This window comes from Ascaphus truei, chromosome 5 (genome assembly GCF_040206685.1).
Source record: "Ascaphus truei isolate aAscTru1 chromosome 5, aAscTru1.hap1, whole genome shotgun sequence".
In the NCBI taxonomy this organism is placed as follows: Eukaryota; Metazoa; Chordata; class Amphibia; order Anura; family Ascaphidae; genus Ascaphus; species Ascaphus truei.
The window spans coordinates 282,223,950-282,234,778 of NC_134487.1; positions in this window are offsets into that span (position 1 = coordinate 282,223,950).

Below are 10,829 nucleotides of genomic sequence, written 5' to 3' on the forward strand. Positions count from 1 at the left end.
GGTCAATAGAGTGCACCTCACTATTGACATGTGGAGTAGTGGTCATTGCAGAGTCGGGGGGCAGTAGAGTGCACCTCACTATTGACATGTGGAGTAGTGGTCATTGAAGAGTCGGGGGGCAGTAGAGTGCACCTCACTGCCGACATGTGGAGTAGTGGTCATTGCAGAGTCGGGGGGCAGTAGAGTGCACCCCACTGCTGACATGTGGAGTAGGGGTCATTGCAGAGTCGGGAAGTCAGTAGAGTGCACCTCACTGCCGACATGTGGAGTATTGGTCATTGAGCCGGTGACTACCTGACCACTACTGCCCACTGGGTGTGTTTCACTCAATGTAGCAATAATACTGTTAAACAACAAAAGGGGGGTAAGATGGCAGTAAGCACCTGCAGCAGCCAGACGTCCCGCAGATATGCTACTTTGTGTAGCGTTTTTAAGAAACGGCCCATGCAGCTTCTGATGTATTAGCACATTTGCAGAATGTGATAGAGCGGGAGCCAATTTCCAGGGCACTCGAGGTTGGGTTTCTTGCGGGGGATAACGGATCCAACTTGGTCGTAGAACTTAAACAAGGCAACATGATACACATTCCTTGTTTTGCCCACGTACTCCATTTAATAGTCACTCATTTCCTAGCTTAGCGCAGGAATGTGCAGAGGCATTTTGTCCGTTTCCAGAAAAATATGTGCTCACTTTAGCAGATCCCACACAGCCCATATCGCCCCGTCTAAGCTGCAGGACCAAAACAAAGTGCCTAATCACCAGCTAAAAATGGGGGTGCCTGCACGCTGGAATTCCACATTATATATGCTCGATCGTCCCCATGAGCAACATAAGGCGGTCAATGATTATGTAATGGACCATTCCAGGCAGCTGGATGTGACCTTTCTTCAGTCCAGACAGTAGCATCTGATGAGAGTCCTGTGTGTAGGCTGTTGAGGTTCTTCTGTTGTGAGCTGTGATGATGCTGGCATAAGCCAGAGCATCCCTCTGACTTTCCTCCTTGAAAAAAAACATGAATTCATATGCAGCGTAATGGTGACGATGAGGATAACGATGGTAAAATGGTGACAATGGTTGATATATTGCTTGAATACCTGATAAATTACCCCCATGTTGTCTGTATGAAATGGAAAGAAGAATACCTTCAGGGTACACTTTTAGACCCTATCTTCAAAGACAGAATTAAATACTTTCCCCCCATAGTGGAGAGACTGTGGCAATTTGCAAGGGGAAGCTAATTGATTGAGTCCAGGCAGAGATGGAAAAGAAGGAAAGGCAGAGAGAAAAGGCCAAGGAATTAATCGATTCACAAAGGGCATCAGTGGTGGTACATTCCACACTGGAACAGACAACACAGTGGTCATCACCACCAACTACACCACTTTCTTCCTCTCAAACCTCAAGTCAAGTGGCTTTTCGTGGTATATAAATTATGATGGTGGTGGTAGTAGGGATGGTGGCGGTAACAGCAGCAGCAGTTGTGACCCATCACTATGGGAAACGCTCCATCACCATGGCATGGTTCGCACAGGCGCAGAAGCAGCAGACGCCCCTAATGTAACTAGTGCAATGGACATGGTGGAGGCGTATCTTGGTGATAGTTCATTCATGCCTCCTAACTCTGATCCTCTTGAATACTGGACTGCTAAAACAGAAACATGGCCTCCTCTTGCAATGGTGGCAGGGGGATGTCTGAGTTATCTTCGTGCAAATGTGTTGCCAGAGTGTTTAGTGCAACTGGTGCAATCAGTAGCGACCACCGGGCTAAGCTGTCCCATGGTAATGTGGGAAGACTCACTTATCAAGATGAATCAACATCTTACTCCTCAGAAATATTCAGCCTGTGCCGGAATGGGACTTTTGGGCGCTGCCGTTTTGCCATGACCAAGTCGGCGCTGGCACCATGCCACGGGGACAACTCGCCGCCGGACGCCATTTTTAACGGACTGACGCGATAATCTGAATTACTCCTCACATCTGCTGATACCTCAACCCTCTGAACGCCATAGCTTAAATTTCAAATTACCCACGCATGCGCGCGACTCCTCAAATCTCCAACAATGTCCCGCGTTCCCGCGCAGCGCCGGTGCTCACCATGTAAAGAAAGTTTGATAAATGATAAACACTTTCATTAATTAATCCTTGCATTTCTTGCCCTTGGATCAAGGAGAAACAAGAAGGGTGGGGGGGTGGGGGGCAGGAGAGACAAGAGGGCACCCACAACCACCGTCATCACCATCTCATCGCCAAAACCAAAACAAGCAAATATGGTATCCTATTTATATTTTATTTTGACCATCTAGTGGGGGCCCAAACAAATCATCAATATAACCCCTCCCTATAACTCCTCCTATTCTCCATATAACCCCTCCCTATAACTCCTCCTATTTCTCCATATAACCCCTCCCTATAACTCCTCCTATTGCTCCATATAACCTCTCCCTATAACTCCTCCTATTCTCCATATAACCCCTCCCTATAACTCCTCCTATTGCTCCATATAACCTCTCCCTATAACTCCTCCTATTTCTCCATATAACCTCTCCCTATAACTCCTCCTATTGCTCCATATAACCGCTCCCTATAACTCCTCAACTCCTCCTATTGCTCCATATAACCTCTCCCTATAACTCCTCCTATTGCTCCATATAACCTCTCCCTATAACTCCTCCTATTGCTCCATATAACCGCTCCCTATAACTCCTCAACTCCTCCTATTGCTCCATATAACCTCTCCCTATAACTCCTCCTATTGCTCCATATAACCTCTCCCTATAACTCCTCCTATTGCTCCATATAACCCCTCCCTATAACTCCTCAACTCCTCCTATTACTCCATATAACCGCTCCCTATAACTCCTCCTATTACTCCATATAAGCGCTCCCTATAACTCCTAGTATTACTCCATATAACCTCTCCCTATAACTCCTCCAATTACTCCATATAACCCCTCCCTATAACTCCTCCTATTACTCCATATAACCCCTCCCTATAACTCCTATTACTCCATATAACCGCTCCCTATAACTCCCCCTATTACTCCATATAACCCCTCCCTATTACTCCATATAACCGCTCCCTAAAACTCCTAGTATTACTCCATATAACCTCTCCCTATAACTCCTCCTATTACTCTATATAACCCCTCCCTATAACTCCTCCTATTACTCCATATAACCGCTCCCTATAACTCCTCCTATTATTCCATATAACCCCTCCCTATAACTCCTCCTATTACTCCATATAACCGCTCCCTATAACTCCTAGTATTACTCCATATAACCCCTCCCTATAACTCCTATTACTCCATATAACCGCTCCCTATAACTCCCCCTATTACTCCATATAACCCCTCCCTATAACTCCTCCTATTGCTCCATATAACCGCTCCCTATAACTCCTCAACTCCTCCTATTGCTCCATATAACCTCTCCCTATAACTCCTCCTATTGCTCCATATAACCTCTCCCTATAACTCCTCCTATTGCTCCATATAACCGCTCCCTATAACTCCTCAACTCCTCCTATTGCTCCATATAACCTCTCCCTATAACTCCTCCTATTGCTCCATATAACCTCTCCCTATAACTCCTCCTATTGCTCCATATAACCCCTCCCTATAACTCCTCAACTCCTCCTATTACTCCATATAACCGCTCCCTATAACTCCTCCTATTACTCCATATAAGCGCTCCCTAAAACTCCTAGTATTACTCCATATAACCTCTCCCTATAACTCCTCCTATTACTCCATATAACCCCTCCCTATAACTCCTCCTATTACTCCATATAACCCCTCCCTATAACTCCTATTACTCCATATAACCGCTCCCTATAACTCCCCCTATTACTCCATATAACCCCTCCCTATTACTCCATATAACCGCTCCCTAAAACTCCTAGTATTACTCCATATAACCTCTCCCTATAACTCCTCCTATTACTCCATATAACCCCTCCCTATAACTCCTCCTATTACTCCATATAACCGCTACCTATAACTCCTCCTATTACTCCATATAACCCCTCCCTATAACTCCTCCTATTACTCCATATAACCGCTCCCTATAACTCCTAGTATTACTCCATATAACCCCTCCCTATAACTCCTATTACTCCATATAACCGCTCCCTATAACTCCCCCTATTACTCCATATAACCCCTCCCTATAACGCCTCCTATTTCTCCATATAACCCCTCCCTATAACGCCTCCTATTACTCCATATAACCCCTCCCTATAACTCCTCCTAGTACTCCATATAACCCCTCCCTATAACTCCTCCCTATAACTCCCCCTATTACTCCATATAACCCCTCCCTGTAACTCCTATTACTCCATATAACCCCTCCCTATAACGCCTCCTATTACTCCATATAACCCCTCCTATTGCCCCATGTAAGCGCTATAAGCACTCCCTATAGCAGTCTGTATTACACATTTTAGGGTGTAAGTCCGGGTGTGTGGCTGTGCCCTGCCCGCTCCCGCGCTGCCTCTTTGGGACGGGTCTCTCGCACAGTCTCAGTTGAGTGAGCAGCAGAATCCTCACAGAGCGTGGGAACCGAGAGACAGGAGACCTGGTGATCAATGACTGAAACATTATCAGACACAGAGACGGAAGCCGAGGGACTGAGAGCTTGGAATCAAAGGGAAGGAAGAGGGGGAGTGGGAGACCGAAAGGGACAGACAGAGGCCCTTATTCAGTATCCTGTCTGTCCTTCTTCCCTCTGCTGGGGAACCTTCTAGTCTCATTCATTTGAATAGAGATTTTTTTATTTTTTCTCTCCAGCGCTTGGAAGCAGATTCACAGCATATAGAGTCGGGGTCATAGAGAGAGATAGGGAGGGGGTCAGGGATTGGAGGAGGTTGGTGATACCGGAGGGAACTGGCCTGACGCCGTATCCCTCCGCCCTTCTGCGCAGTGTCTGGCCTCCGTATTCCTCCGCCATGCTGCGCAGTGTCTGACCTATGTATCCCTCCGCCCTGCTGCTCAATGCCTGACCTATGTATCCCTCCACCCTGCTGCGCAGTGTCTGACCTATGTATCCCTCCGCCCTGCTGCGCTGTGTCTGGCCTCTGTATCCCACTGCCCTGCTGCACAGTGTCTGGCCTCTGTATCCCTCCTCCTTGCTGCGCTGTGTCTGGCCTCTGTATCCCACTGCCCTGCTGCACAGTGTCTGGCCTCTGTATCCCTCCACCCTGCAGCGCAGTGTCTGGCCTCCATATTCTTCCGCCCTGCAGTGTAGTGTCTGGCCTCCATATCCTTCCGCCCTGCTGCACATTGTCTGGCCTCCGTATCCCTCCGCCCTGCTGCAGTGTCTGACCTCTGTATCCCACTGCCCTGCTGCACAGTGTCTGGCCTCTGTATCCCTCCGCCCTGCTGCAGTGTCTGACCTCTGTATCCCACTGCCCTGCTGCACAGTGTCTGGCCTCTGTATCCCTCCGCCATGCTGCACAGTGTCTGGCCTCTGTATCCCACTGCCCTGCTGCACAGTGTCTGGCCTCCATATCCTTCCGCCCTGCTGCACAGTGTCTGGCCTCCATATCCCTCCGCCCTGCTGCACAGTGTCTGGCCTCCATATCCCTCCGCCCTGCTGCACAGTGTCTGGCCTCCATATCCCTCCGCCCTGCTGCACAGTGTCTGGCCTCCATATCCCTCCGCTCTGCTGCACAGTGTCTGGCCGCCATATCCCTCCACCCTGTTGCGCCATATCCCTCCATATCCCTCCACCTTGCAGCGCAGTGTCTGACCTCTGTATCCCTCTGCCCTGCTGCACAGTGTCTGGCCGCCATATCCCTCCACCCTGTTGCGCAGTCTCTCGGTTTAATATTCCACCGCCCTGCAACCTGTGCACTATAAAATATGACTGTTTTTTCTCTGTTTCTGGATATTTTTCTTTCCTTTTATTCTATTCGTATTAAAATAATAAAAACTTCAGAAAACTTTGAATTTCCCCACTTCACTTTCTTTTAAAGTTGCAGCCAATGACCTGACTACATCCCCCTCGCCCCCCCCCCCCCCACTCCTGTAACCACCATGTGACTCTCCCACCCACAATAAAGGCCAGGACTCAGTGAAGGGAGAAGAGGAGGAGACAGAGTGGGGGAATTCTAAAGAGAAACGGAGAAACGGAGAGACGAAAGGCAACTTTACCTGTAAAACATGACACAGCACACGGAGCAGACACTCAGCATACAGGTGAATGTACACGGAGCAGACACTCAGCATACAGGTGAATGTGCAGGGAGCAGACACTCAGCATACAGGTGAATGTACAGGGAGCAGACACTCAGCATACAGGTGAATGTACAGGGAGCAGACACTCAGCATACAGGTGTATGTACACGGAGCAGACACTCAGCATACAGGTGAATGTACACGGAGCACACACTCAGCATACAGGTGAATGTACACGGAGCAGACACTCAGCATACAGGTGAATGTACAGGGAGCAGACACTCAGCATGCAGGTGAATGTGCAGGGAGCAGACACTCAGCATACAGGTGAATGTGCAGGGAGCAGACACTCAGCATACATGTGAATGTGCAGGGAGCAGACACTCAGCATACAGGTGAATGTGCAGGGAGCAGACACTCAGCATACAGGTGAATGTGCAGGGAGCAGACACAGCATACAGGTGAATATGCAGGGAGCAGACACTCAGCATGCAGGTGAATGTACAGGGAGCAGACACTCAGCATGCAGGTGAATGTGCAGGGAGCAGACACTCAGCATACAGGTGAATGTTGAGGGAGCAGACACTCAGCATACAGGTGAATGTGCAGGGAGCAGACACTCAGCATACAGGTGAATGTGCAGGGAGCAGACACAGCATACAGGTGAATGTGCAGGGAGCAGACACTCAGCATGCAGGTGAATGTACAGGGAGCAGACACTCAGCATGCAGGTGAATGTACAGGCAGCAGACACTCATCATACAGGTGAATGTGCAGGGAGCAGACACTCAGCATACGGGTGAATGTGCAGGGAGCAGACACTCAGCATACAGGTGAATGTGCAGGGAGCAGAAACTCAGCATACAGGTGAATGTACAGGGAGCAGACACTCAGCATACAGGTGAATGTGCAGGGAGCAGACACTCAGCATACAGGTGAATGTGCAGGGAGCAGACACTCAGCATACATGTGAATGTACAGGGAGCAGACACTCAGCATGCAGGTGAATGTACAGGGAGCAGACACTCAGCATGCAGGTGAATGTACAGGGAGCAGACACTCAGCATGCAGGTGAATGTACAGGGAGCAGACACTCAGCATGCAGGTGAATGTACAGGGAGCAGACACTCAGCATACAGGTGAATGTGCAGGGAGCAGACACTCAGCATGCAGGTGAATGTACAGGGAGCAGACACTCAGCATGCAGGTGAATGTACAGGGAGCAGACACTCAGCATGCAGGTGAATGTACAGGGAGCAGACACTCAGCATGCAGGTGAATGTACAGGGAGCAGACACTCAGCATGCAGGTGAATGTACAGGGAGCAGACACTCAGCATACAGGTGAATGTACAGAGAGCAGACACTCAGCATACAGGTGAATGTACAGGGAGCAGAAACTCAGCATGCAGATGAATGTACAGGGAGCAGACACTCAGCATACAGGTGAATGTACAGGGAGCAGACACTCAGCATACAGGTGAATGTGCAGGGAGCAGACACTCAGCATACAGGTGAATGTGCAGGGAGCAGACACTCAGCATACAGGTGAATGTGCAGGGAGCAGACACTCAGCATACAGGTGAATGTGCAGGGAGCAGACACTCAGCATACAGGTGAATGTACAGGGAGCAGACACTCAGCATGCAGGTGAATGTACAGGGAGCAGACACTCAGCATGCAAGGGAATGTACAGGGAGCAGACACTCGGCATGCAGGTGAATGTACAGGGAGCAGACACTCAGCATAGAGGTGAATGTGCAGGGAGCAGACACTCAGCATACAGGTGAATGTGCAGGGAGCAGACACTCAGCATGCAGGTGAATGTGCAGGGAGCAGACACTCAGCATGCAGGTGAATGTGCAGGGAGCAGACACTCAGCATGCAGGTGAATGTACAGGGAGCAGACACTCAGCATGCAGGTGAATGTGCAGGGAGCAGTCACTCAGCATGCAGGTGAATGTACAGGGAGCAGACACTCAGTATACAGGTGAATGTGCAGGGAGCAGACACTCCGCATACAGGTGAATGTGCAGGGAGCAGACACTCAGCATGCAGGTGAATGTACAGGGAGCAGACACTCAGCATGCAGGTGAATGTACAGGGAGCAGACACTCAGCATGCAGGTGAATGTGCAGGGAGCAGTCACTCAGCATGCAGGTGAATGTACAGGGAGCAGACACTCAGCATGCAGGTGAATGTACAGGCAGCAGACACTCAGCATGCAGGTGAATGTGCAGGGAGCAGACACTCAGCATACGGGTGAATGTGCAGGGAGCAGACACTCGGCATACAAGTGAATGTGCAGGGAGCAGAAACTCAGCATACAGGTGAATGTACACAGAGCAGACACTCAGCATACAGGTGAATGTACAGGGAGCAGACACTCAGCATACAGGTGAATGTACACGGAGCAGACACTCAGCATACAGGTGAATGTACAGGGAGCAGACACTCAGCATACAGGTGAATGTGCAGGGAGCAGACACTCAGCATACGGGTGAATGTGCCGGGAGCAGACACTCGGCATACAAGTGAATGTGCAGGGAGCAGAAACTCGGCATACAGGTGAATGTACACAGAGCAGACACTCAGCATACAGGTGAATGTACAGGGAGCAGACACTCAGCATACAGGTGAATGTACACGGAGCAGACACTCGGCATACAGGTGAATGTACAGGGAGCAGACACTCAGCATACAGGTGAATGTGCAGGGAGCAGACACTCGGCATGCAGGTGAATGTGCAGGGAGCAGACACTCGGCATGCAGGTGAATGTACAGGGAGCAGACACTCAGCATGCAGGTGAATGTACAGGGAGCAGACACTCAGCATGCAGGTGAATGTACAGGGAGCAGACACTCAGCATACAGGTGAATGTGCAGGGAGCAGACACTCAGCATGCAGGTGAATGTGCAGGGAGCAGACACTCAGCATTCAGGTGAATGTGCAGGGAGCAGACACTCAGCATGCAGGTGAATGTGCAGGGAGCAGACACTCAGCATGCAGGTGAATGTACAGGGAGCAGACACTCAGCATGCAGGTGAATGTACAGGGAGCAGACACTCAGCATGCAGGTGAATGTACAGGGAGCAGACACTCAGCATGCAGGTGAATGTACAGGGAGCAGACACTCAGCATGCAGGTGAATGTACAGGGAGCAGACACTCAACATACAGGTGAATGTACAGGGAGCAGACACTCAGCAAACAGGTGAATGTGCAGGGAGCAGACACTCAGCATACAGGTGAATGTGCAGGGAGCAGACACTCAGCACACAGGTGAATGTGCAGGGAGCAGACACTCGGCACACAGGTGAATGTGCAGGGAGCAGACACTCGGCATACAGGTGAATGTGCAGGGAGCAGACACTCGGCATACAGGTGAATGTGCAGGGAGCAGACACTCGGCATGCAGGTGAATGTACAGGGAGCAGACACTCGGCATGCAGGTGAATGTGCAGGGAGCAGACACTCAGCATGCAGGTGAATGTACAGGGAGCAGACACTCAGCATACAGGTGAATGTACAGGGAGCAGACACTCAGCATACAGGTGAATGTGCAGGGAGCAGACACTCAGCATGCAGGTGAATGTGCAGGGAGCAGACACTCAGCATGCAGGTGAATGTACAGGGAGCAGACACTCAGCATACAGGTGAATGTACCGGGAGCAGACACTCAGCATGCAGGTGAATGTGCAGGGAGCAGACACTCAGCATGCAGGTGAATGTGCAGGGAGCAGACACTCAGCATACAGGTTAATGTGCAGGGAGCAGACACTCAGCATACAGGTGAATGTGCAGGGAGCAGACACTCAGCATACAGGTGAATGTGCAGGGAGCAGACACTCAGCATACAGGTGAATGTGCAGGGAGCAGACACTCAGCATACAGGTGAATGTGCAGGGAGCAGACACTCAGCATGCAGGTGAATGTGCAGGGAGCAGACACTCAGCATGCAGGTGAATGTGCAGGGAGCAGACACTCAGCATACAGGTGAATGTGCAGGGAGCAGACACTCAGCATAGAGGTGAATGTACAGGGAGCAGACACTCAGCATACAGGTGAATGTGCAGGGAGCAGACACTCAGCATGCAGGTGAATGTGCAGGGAGCAGGCACTCAGCATGCAGGTGAATGTGCAGGGAGCAGACACTCAGCATACAGGTGAATGTGCAGGGAGCAGACACTCAGCATGCAGGTGAATGTGCAGGGAGCAGACACTCAGCATAGAGGTGAATGTGCATTGAGCAGACACTCAGCATACAGGTGAATGTGCAGGGAGCAGACACTCAGCATACAGGTGAATGTACACGGAGCAGACACTCGGCATACAGGTGAATGTACAGGGAGCAGACACTCAGCATACAGGTGAATGTGCAGGGAGCAGACACTCGGCATGCAGGTGAATGTGCAGGGAGCAGACACTCAGCATGCAGGTGAATGTACAGGGAGCAGACACTCAGCATGCAGGTGAATGTACAGGGAGCAGACACTCAGCATGCAGGTTAATGTGCAGGGAGCAGACACTCAGCATGCAGGTGAATGTACAGGGAGCAGACACTCAGCATGCAGGTGAATGTGCAGGGAGCAGACACTCAGCATACAGGTTAATGTGCAGGGAGCAGACACTCAGCATACAGGTTAATGTG